Source organism: Thunnus thynnus, chromosome 23 (assembly GCF_963924715.1).
Source record: "Thunnus thynnus chromosome 23, fThuThy2.1, whole genome shotgun sequence".
NCBI classification, from domain to species: domain Eukaryota; kingdom Metazoa; phylum Chordata; class Actinopteri; order Scombriformes; family Scombridae; genus Thunnus; species Thunnus thynnus.
The window spans coordinates 13,842,526-13,853,591 of NC_089539.1; the positions used below are offsets into that span (position 1 = coordinate 13,842,526).

Sequence of the window (11,066 nt, forward strand, 5' to 3'; positions counted from 1 at the left end):
ACGTTTTCTTGTATACTGACTTGTGTCGTAGATGTGATCATTGTACAGTCTACATACATCAAACTTGATGTCGTACCCATGTGGATGGCAATTAACGTATAAGATTGCTGAAATCTCACAGTCTGTAGGAGCCATTGGAGTAATCTTTAAGTGATTTTTTATTTTTAGGTCATTTACAGCACATTATAATGACCACACTGCTTGAGTTTTAACCAAAAATCCTCCAGGATGCTGAAAAGGTTTTGACAGTAAACTATAAAGTATAGACGTAGTTTATCCGATGTAGCTGGTTTTGATGACTATTTGAAGCAATGCTACGTGTTACATTACTAAGCAATGTGCCTTCCTCTATATTTCTCAGTATAGTCTGCTAGTTCTGTGGACATTTGCGGTTGTAAACCAACATGACTTTTCCCCTACAGTGTGTGTTCACCGTCTGAGTCATTTTGTCAGATATGGCCCGAGGCCTGTCACCTGCTCTGTCATTACTCTCTCTCTTACACACACACACACACACACACACACATACACAGGAGTGCATACATTTCTCTACGTTTCTCTCTCACACAAACTCATACACACACACAACATTTGTACTATATTACAGTATAATTTTTAATCGGCAGTGACATGACGATCTACTCAATCACACTTTCTTAAATCTGTCATTATATTTTCTAATGACCCTTTAGCAGGTAAGTTTTATTATTATTATTATTATTTATTATCAGCATTTTTTTTAACTCGGGGCAGCAAAAATAATGATGCAATGCCATCAAACTCCTAATCCTTGAGCTTTTCCATGACTTCCCACCTGGTTTTTCAGGTTAAACGGACGTAACAGTCGACAGGAGACAGGTGCATGTAAAAGCAGGTTACACAGGCGTTTGATTAAGATCAGCCATTCAGCAGAGTTTACGCTGATCTGTATCTTTTATTTACAGATAAAGTCTTTGCTAGCAACAGTTTCTACAACTTAAACCGCAACAGATAAAGATAATTAAGCATCTGAATGAACAGTAGACCATTCAACAAATGTGTCATATTACTACATTTTGGGAAAATTTGCTGTTCCCGTTTAGCTCTTACAAATCAATGAATCAGCTTATCTGACGATGACGTCACCTTCTCTTTTAAAGTAGCTGACTTCAATGACCGACGCACAATCGAAAGCGCAGACACTCAGACCTTAGACAGAGATCAGAAGCCACGAAAACATTATATAACATAACTAATAACTGTTACAACACATTTAGTTTGCACTTTGCCTTTTCAACAATATGGTTCGACATAGTTCCTGACCTGCTGCCATGTTTATCTGTCTGTCCCTGTCTCTGTAACTTGAAAAGTCAGAGTGCATGTGAGGTGGTGTTTGCGATGGGAGACGGCTGCATGGGAGTATTTGTATTCAATGTAGGAGTTTTTCAGCGTTGGAGACTCTTTTCTCATTACACTGTCAATATCTCAAACCCCTGACCTGCTTATTCATCTAGAGAGAAGAGTAGTATTGACGTCAATAACTTACTTATAGTTTTTTTTGTGTGTGTGCCAGTGGCTTTGTCTCACAAAGCAATTAATCCTGTACATTGTAAGCCTCTGCACTGAAATGACCTCAAATCTTTTCATCTGGCGGACAAGAAAAATTAAAATCATAACTCTCAATATCAAATTTGGTGAAAAAGGCAACCTAAAATACATCGATCGATGGAAATAACTGAAAACAGAAGCTCTGGCTGATCATTTTTGTTACTTTGGTGATGCAATGAACCATTTTACAGGGGTGGGCATCACATTTGCTTTCCCAAATATTAAATTTTTTCACACTGGAGTCAAACTCCAAACAACTTAATTAGTTGGAGTTCACTTCACTGTGCTGTATGTGTCCCCGTGTCAGGAGGTCAGTGTATAGGCCTCCCTTTGTATTTAGGAGAGCTTTACAATGATGTAAACCTGCTGTTGGAGACCACATGACTGCTTTTACTATTCACTGGGACTGTGTGGTCGCACTTAAGCATAACCACACACACACCCAACCTACTATAATATTACTGAAAACACACCTTGGGATTCTCTGTCTCCTTGCAGCTACACCTAAAGGCTAGTCAGTGCAAATAATTCAACGTGTATGCTTCAACCTACTTGCAGATTCAGATGGGTGGGGTTTGTTTCTTCAGCAAATGAACAGTAGAGACTTAATAGTACTTGCAAACCGGTTACACATGTTTTTCTACATCAAATATAGTCTTGGTTGCTTTTTTATTTTATATCACACGGACCAGAAAAACATGGCAAGAATAGCAGCAAGATATTAATCTTACTTACTATTATTAGAATTTCAATAAAACATGATATCTAGGGTGTGTTTGTGTAAGTTTGTCCCCTGGTGACCCCTTGGTACTGGTACAACAGTGAGTTACTGGTTGGGGCTGCCAGCAGTCTTATGATAGAGAGATAAACAAAGAGAACCAGTGTGAAGTGAAACACACACACACACACACACACACACATATACACACACATATACACATTCTTGTTCTCTCATTCACAGTTTACACACAGGCGGAAAGCCACGTTACACAATCTCTATGAAGTTTATACACTCACATGCTTGACGGACATGGAGGAAGGTGGAAATATTTTATCATAAAAAAAATTCCATTGATATTTCATGGCTATATCACAGGCTAAAATTACATTCCTGCAAAACTGGTTTCATAAGAAGACAAGCAAAAAAAAACATGATGAGAGATAACACTTAGATACACAAGAACAGGTCACGCTAGGTGACATTCAAGTGTCCAAGAGAAGACGGACCGCTTTTCATAGTCACCGTTAGATACTCGAAGGTTATTCACCCGAACACACAACCTTTCAAACACACACACATTTTAAACAAAGCATCAGCGTCTTGGCAAACACTCTGTCTTATTCTAAAACTAAACAAAAAGGTTGACAGACTATTGTGAGCTCAAGAATTGTAAGTCTTCTTAAATCTTGAGCTTCTTTTGAAGCAGTGTCTCCCTCCCAAAAAGCAGGTATTAAGTAAAGTAGTTAGTAAATGGCGGTGAGATCAAATGCTCACCAGAGAATATTTTATAAATATAAATACTTTATATCTGATATAAAGCAGATTTTGTTTCTCTCTGACCCCAAATAAATCATGAAAAATGCTAAGAATCACTCAACATATCAAATTGTCCTTAAAAAGGTCGAATTGTTCCAGGACACCGCCACAAAATGCTAAAGCCAAATCCTGTCTCTGAGTGGTGCCGGACCACCAACCATCTGACAGAGACCACAACAAGGTCAGAGCGCTGTTGGCGCTGCTGGTGAACACACATGGCGCTACCAAATGCAGTGGTTTTAAAACACTGGGTGGTATCCAAAGGTGGGTCACATGGAGATAAAAATAGACCCCCTAAATGTTCTGATGAAAAGGGAACCTAAAGCTACTGACTATATAAAGATATCAGTGCCTCATTTAGTCTCTGCAACGTGAAACGGGCTGAATAAATCACACAAGGGTAACTCTACCATTCAGCTTCAGAGAGAGGTCACCAAATGAATTTATTATGTTTATACTTAAAATTGCATAAATGTAAATTTCCTCTTGACTGCTCACCAAGGTGGGAAATTTGGTTGGTGCATTTATAAAATATAGAAAATAATAGTGAAAAATAGTGGCTCAGACTATGTCTTGTATTTACTAAAGCTCTCATCACTCTGGTTTTCTTGCTTATGGTTGGGAAGGGAGTACAGACAGGACATCCTGCATGACTTTATGCTTTGGTTGAACTTGATAACAGAAATTAATCCACACATACACACCCATGTCTGCCTGTCCACTTACAAACCAACATTCACGAAACTAAGACATACTGTACGCAAACTGTAGCATGTGCAAAAGCCGTTGCAGCTTGCACATATACGCATTCCTGCAGACACACACACAAACAGAAACAAACATATTCTGTCTGTTAATGCTGATTACGCTCCCAAGTGTTTAGGGCGTAAGATACTTACTGTGCCTATGGACAGAGTAATTAACTAGTGACAGGCTTATTTAGCTGGGCGTATTTCGTTGTGCTGTTATTTGTGGACATGCTCACTTAGGCAACAACATAAAAACATAAAACCATTTAAGAGAAAGGCATGTTTTGTTCTTTTTCTGCTGTACACTACACACACACACACACACAGGCTTGTTTTGAGAGTTGTGAGAGAAAGCACAGACAGAGACAAGAAGGATATAAAAGAAAGAGACAGACAGCTACGCAGTCTTATGATCAATCAATTTTTGCAATGACAGTTCTCTACTATTCTTAGAAGCTATGTTTAGCTGCTCTACTGCCTGGCACACTGTCAAACACTGACTTCATTATGCATTAAATTCTGTAGAGAGTTGTACTTCCAGTAAAAAACATGACGTATTGCTCAATAGCCATGCCTGGCAGGGTGAGACTTGGTGCGCACATCTACTCAACAAATGGGTGTTCTGAATTCATTCTTTGTATAATTGCAAATCAATATCTTCCAACAGGAAATTGCTGGAAATTTCCTATTGTGGCGCGCATTAGATAAATGGACTCTATGTGGCAAACTTTATCTATTAGTCTTCAGTAAGAGAGTACTGTAGTCTGTGCACAACTTACTTTTTCAATAGAATATTACTTCTACGCAAAATGATGGATGGTTCTGTTTTACATCCCTGTGTAGCTTTCGACATGGAAGTACATTCACACTGATAACAAAGAAACTATTATCAAAATGTTGTCAGCGTTGCTACCTACCAAACCCAAGAGGAAGTATGGGTGCAACTTGAGAATAATAGCCGGATGGGTATATTTAATTATATTTACAGATCACAGTTTAACGTTTCTTTCCAGGGTTGTTAACTCGCTTAGGAGTAAACCTGCATTTGGAAATAGTGACACTGTGAAGCCCCAAAGGGTCAAACTACACAAGAAGACAGTTGATTAAAAATGCAAAACAGGTTTCAACACAAATACCAACTAAGACGCTGTGCCATGAAATATCCATGGGCTAATCTCAAGCTAGGGGACAGCTGGGAGTGTTTTTTGTACATATAAAGTTTAGGCTCAAGACAAATAGGCTATCAGCTACCAAATCCATTAAATATTTATGAGATGACCTCATGCTTTGTGGCAGACCGAACAACGAACAAAAAAAAACAAAACACTAAAATGGGATGGGCATATATGCAGTATGTGTATTCAGTGCAGCTAAACAGAAATATTAAGTAGCAATAAAATAAGAAATGAACACCCCATAGTCTACCGGATGTGCAGAAATTAATACTCAATTGCTACCAGTCAAGCACTGTTAAGTTTTTATCACAGCTTCTAAATTTGACTAAATTTCCTCCTGATGATGACAGATGGGTAACAAAACCACTTTAAGCATCATATTTCTTTGCTAAAATTGTGAATGTTGGTTGGTCAGTGATGACAATGTTAGCTTCTCCTCTTACTGATGAGTTTAAGCAGCTGTTCAACACAACACAATAATACGTTTATAATGGAAAATTGTGTGAAATAGATGTAAAACCCCCACAGACGTAAAGTACCTGTCAAAAGTTTGGACACACTTTCTTATTCAAGGGAATGGGAAGTTCAAACTTTTGACTGGTACTGTACATAAATCACATGGATAGGGTTCAGAAAACAGCTGACAGGAACTTCATTTGTTGATGAAAATATTTACTGAACAGTCCACAGGGAAAGTTCCACAAAAACCTAAAGATAGCCATGTTGTCTTGATCTGAATAGTCACAACACGATTATTTATATATTTAATCATTTAAAAAGTAAAAAAAAAAATGTTACAAAAACACTGCCAACTCTGGTACAACTGATTTTCTGCAGATTTCACAAATTGTGCAAAACATCTAAATACAGCAAAGCAAGAATCTAGACTCCAAAACATGCATATAGATACTAGATGATCCAAAAAGGGCTGTCAAGTGATTAAATAAATTTGCTTTAGAAGCAAATAAGTGTATCTTGTTGTTCTTCCAAGCTCTTTTAACCACTGAAATTTATTGAAATGCGCCAAAATACCTTGAAATGGAGCCTAACTGACTAATGAATGTCATCTGTAAACTCAGACAGGCACAGAGTACACTGGAGTCAACACAACACTGGCGAGCAAGCAAGACAAAGAAACCCAAAAAACTCCAGGCAGACTCCCTTCTTGTTGACAGCGTAAACTCGCACCCAGAGAAGCGTTTCTATTTGTGCAACGTTATGCGAAAAAATGTCACCTTACATTTAACAAAAGCGGTGCTGTCACAGTTAAAATAAGAAGCAGACTGCAGCCCATCGACAGGCTATGATGATGGTTTGTTTACACCGAGCTAGCGAGCTGGCTAGTCCGCTAACAAGAGCTGCCACAACCCCCGAAGGAAGCCAGATAACTCTTTATCTGAGATTGTGTGTATTTTGACAGCTTCCCACGTTGAACTATCTACCTTTATACATCCAAAATATGAGTGATAACGCTTCGTAAAGAGAGAGGAGAGCTGTGCTTTCTTGCTGGCTAGCAGATTATATGCTCCTCTCTTGTTTTGACAGCCAGAATTAGCTGGATAGCAAAGCTGCTAGCTGGCAGGTTACGTTCACATAACGCCAGGCGCTAACATTACGCTCGGAAAGTCCCGGTGAATTTAACAGACTGAAACAAGACAGAACAACAACAATAACAACAAATAGTGACAAACAATAGCTGTGTTATTCACCTCGTCCTTGTGTCTCTAATTGAATCCGTCCTCTTGGTGATGAAACACAGTTGACAGAGTTGTAGTCGCTGCTCTGCTCCTTTCTACTCTGAACGTTTCTGACTGTCGCTACCAGACTAGACTCCACGACGTAGCCCCTCGCATGAGCGCCAGCTGGCCAATCAGATCGCTCAGGGAGGAACCAAATAACCAATGGTTGACGATCAGGAACAGGAAGCGATGTTTGGTAATATTTTTGTAGTTTTTAATCGTTTTGGCAAATTATACAATGGAAAAGTGTGGAAATAAGTGGATAGAGCAACATTTCTGAGCTGAAACAAGTAAATGAAGCAGTGAAATGAGTTATACCAGTCTGTAATTGCTACAAATGGTGTTTTAACTGCGTTGCCAGCAGTCTTTCAGTTAGAAACTTGTTTGGCAAGCAGCTGCCATGTGGAAATTGGGCAACTTTCAACAAAGTTTGGTCAGCCAAAGACCATAAATCCAAGTTAGGTCAATTTTATTTGTGTAACACCTCATACACAGTTCAAGGTGCTTAACATGAGCATAAAAGCAATTGATCCACATGATAAAAATCGTTTTAAAGCAAAGTTTAAATATTCAGAAATACAACAATCAAAAATAAACACAAAATCAATCTCACACACACACATTTGCACAAGAAATAATTATTATAATAATAATAATAGAAAAAGATAAGTAAAAACGATAAAAAGTTGAAAAACATTGTCCAGCCACACACTCAGATAAGAAATTGGTTAGTCATAAAGCCTGAGAAAACAGAGAGGATTTAAGTTTTCTTTTAAACGTGGAAACAGTAGTGACTGATATCAGGTCATCTGGAAATATTTAATATACATTGCATACACATTGTGTTGTACAGATTTAGGGCTGCAACCATTGTTTATTTTAATTAGCAGTAATAATCAATACTAAAACATAAAGGAGGTAAGTTTGTTAAAATAATTACTTTTAACTAACTTTTGAATGTTTACCTGGGTGCTTTTCTTTGGTTATTCATATATTTGTCATTTTCTTCTTTATTGTGTCGTATGTGCCCAGGATTTGCTATCAGTTACTGGATAACACGTTTCTTACATGTATAAATATGTCCATAGCCTAAACCTCCTTAGTGGGTCAATGTGTAACAAAGAAGTCTCAAGAAAATCTGAAAGTTAGTCTTTTTCATCCAATTGATTGTTTAGTCCATCAATTTTAAAAGTGAAAGATGCCCATCACAATTTCTCAGAGTGCAGTGTGACATCTCTCTTATCCAGGAAAATGAAAAAGACATTTTAAAAGGCAGGAATCAACAAATGTCTGTCTCTTTGCTTGATATATGACTTAAATAATTAATTAGGATTGTTGAAGATTAAATATCTCTGGAATGACTAATCAACTAATCATGTCATTGTTACACATATCACACACATTTTCTAAAAAAAAAAATAAGCTAAAGTAATTATTATTTTGTAGCAGGAATAATAGTATTATTATTAACGGTACATTAGTCGCTCTTACAGACACGTCTTAAATCCTTAATTTGACTTTGACAACTAAAAACAGATGCGGGTGGTGTGACAGGCCAACCACCATAGCTGCCTATCTCCTGTGTTTATCTGAGAGTGTAGATGGAAGTATGCAGTGTAATAAAAATTACTTCATACTGAGAATCACACCACCATTGGATCACCTGCTGTCTGCCCTCTCTGCTCCCTTGGCCTGGGGTGTAGACATCCATGGGTGTATCCTGCCAGAACACACACACACACACACACACACACACACACACACACACACACACACACACACACACACACACAAACACCCTGCTGGGCTGTAATTATGGGTAACTGTGATTGCATGATTGTGCAAATGGATTTATTGTGATGCAAGGCTCTGGCGGCTGGGCGTGTTGCACAGTTCAACACAGTTCAGTTCAGTTTCACTGATCTGGTTGATCAGGTCCACAGTATCACTGCTAAACAAGTTCAACAATGTTTTCAACAGATACCTTTTTGTTTTCCGGGGAGGTGACGCCTCACAAATACCATTTGGAAATAGTGTATCATGATCCTGTGTCTCCCTAATTCTCCCAGTGGCTCTCTCCCTCCTTCTCCCTGTGTGTATGTATTATTGTGTGAGCAGGTGTGCTGGAGTCAGAGCAGAGCCACACCGGCTGCACCTTATCACTGTTATCAAGCTCTCTACAAATACCCAGCTTTGCCATTACCACCCTGCCAAATCGTAGCTTCTGCACCATCTTGTCTGCTCTGTCTCCAGCCCTTCATCTCGTTTCATCTTGTCTCGTCAGCCCTGCTTCCCTGCCTTGGACCCCCATTCTTCCCAGCATCCAGCACAAGCCACAGCCCCAATTTTTCAGCTATCTGCCCAAGTAAGCCCCAGCCCCAGGTTCTCAGCTACCAGCCCATTTTTCCCTAGGCCCAAGGCTGCAGCCCTCTGAGTTTCCTGTGCTTCTGCTGCAGCAGTCTCCGGTTTCTGAGCTGCATCAGTCTCCTGCAGCTGTACTTCAGCAGCCTCCTGTTTCCTGGCTCCAATGGCTCACTTCACCTGTCTCACAGCCACCAGACTCTGGTCCTGCATTCCAGCCGCCAGACTCCAGTCCTGCACTCCAGTTTCCGGACTCTGGACCTGCACTCCAGTCGCCGGACTCTGGTCCGCCACTCCAGCCATCTGGTCAACCTCCAGAGCGGCTCCACACATCTGGTCATCCTCCTGCCCATCCTCCAGAGCTGCTCTGCCTGTTTGGTCACCCTACTGAGCAACTATGCCCATCTTTCTTGCCTCCCAGTCACCATCTGGAGAAACTCCGCCCATCTGCCCTGTCTTCCAGTTATGGTTTCCAGCCCCTGATTTCTGGTTCTGCTTCCTGAAGGCCCAGCCCCAATTTCCCAGCTACCTCTTCAGCCCCACGTTCCCAGCTTCCAGCCCTAGTTTCTCAGCTTTCCCAGGCCTGCATTTCCTTTCCCCAGCCTTCAAAATAAACACTTTATTCTTATCATATCTCTGTTTCCTCACTGTTGAGTGTTTGCACTTGGGTTCACCTGCTCCACTCCACATAACAAAGTGACTCTGAAAACCTTGCTGCCATAAATAAAATTTTACAATATAGTGTAGAAATGTATATGATTATAGTTATTTAAAGCTAAAGAAACTGGATCTTACTGCCCCACCCAACCACCAAATTTACAAAACAAAGAGCCCTGATTTACAATATTTTTGAACTTGTGACCGGATCTCACATAACTTATAATGACTTGACAGTTATGTTTTACATAATTCATCATTTACTTAACACACAGTTTTATTGACTAAGGGGTTTTGCAACTAATCGATTGAACTGGCTGGTGTTGAGTTTCTCTCCCTCATGGTTCAAATCACTGATTTCTTTTACAATAACTGACATGTCTTCAGAGTGTTGTGTCAAGGACTCAGTGTACACAGTCACATGCTGTGATGTGATTTTTAACCTCGTCTGGTACAGATAGTGTGGTTCAACAAATGTTTTTCTGTGAGGATTCAGCATAACGTGCTTTGAAATACAAAAAGGTTCCATCAAACTTGTTTTTCAGGTTATTACTATTAAGTGATCTAAACGTTCACTGCAGTTATCCATTTTTCCTCCAGGAAAGGCAGATAATACAGAATGACTGATAGTGGGATAGATGGAAAAGGAAACAAGATATCCCAGCATCATGGTCAACATGAGACCTTCAGCTCCACAGCCCTACAGTGAACTCAGTGAAGCAGTATCGTGCACTGAAGTTGGCAGGGTGTAACAGTTTGTTTGCATAACCTTGATTTCTGATTGCACCACGTTCGCATTGCAAATCCAGCATTTAAATGTTTCTGTGTTGCTCTATTTGTGTGTATGTGGGGTAGCATTTGTGCAAGCCCCTCCTTGGGTAATGTGGACATTTAGATAATCTTGCTGCTGTACCAACTGGAACAACAAAGCAGACTTGACTGCTTTATAGCTGCAAAGATTAATTTAAAAGATTTTTTTAGGTTAATATATGTATATCAAATTACTCTTTGTACTCCCGCTCACTATTAATTGACATAATTTAAAACATGTTGGTTACTTTTGGTTCATTAGCTAGCAGTAAGTGAAAGTGGTGTGAGTCAGAGAGTGTGTGTGTGTTGCTGGGATGCTGGCATTCACTCAGCTCTGACAAGTCACAACAGGTAGGTCTGACAGATCCCACCTTACATCAGGTGTGTTTGTGTTTTTGTATTGAAGTTTTGGATAGCAACATCAGCAAAAGGTGATAATCGTTAATTCTTC

General features: G+C 39.6%; 1 protein-coding gene across 1 annotated transcript in view; it reads right to left on the bottom strand.

Moving 5' to 3' along the window:
• Positions 1 to 6,876, bottom strand: part of adipor2 (adiponectin receptor 2) — a 34,512-nt gene extending 27,636 nt beyond the window's left edge. The window contains exon 1 of the mRNA XM_067581235.1: positions 6,758 to 6,876. The gene's annotated coding sequence lies outside the window, so the exon portion shown is untranslated. The remainder of the gene's footprint in view (positions 1 to 6,757) is intronic.
• Between the last annotated feature and the right edge of the window lie 4,190 nt (positions 6,877 to 11,066).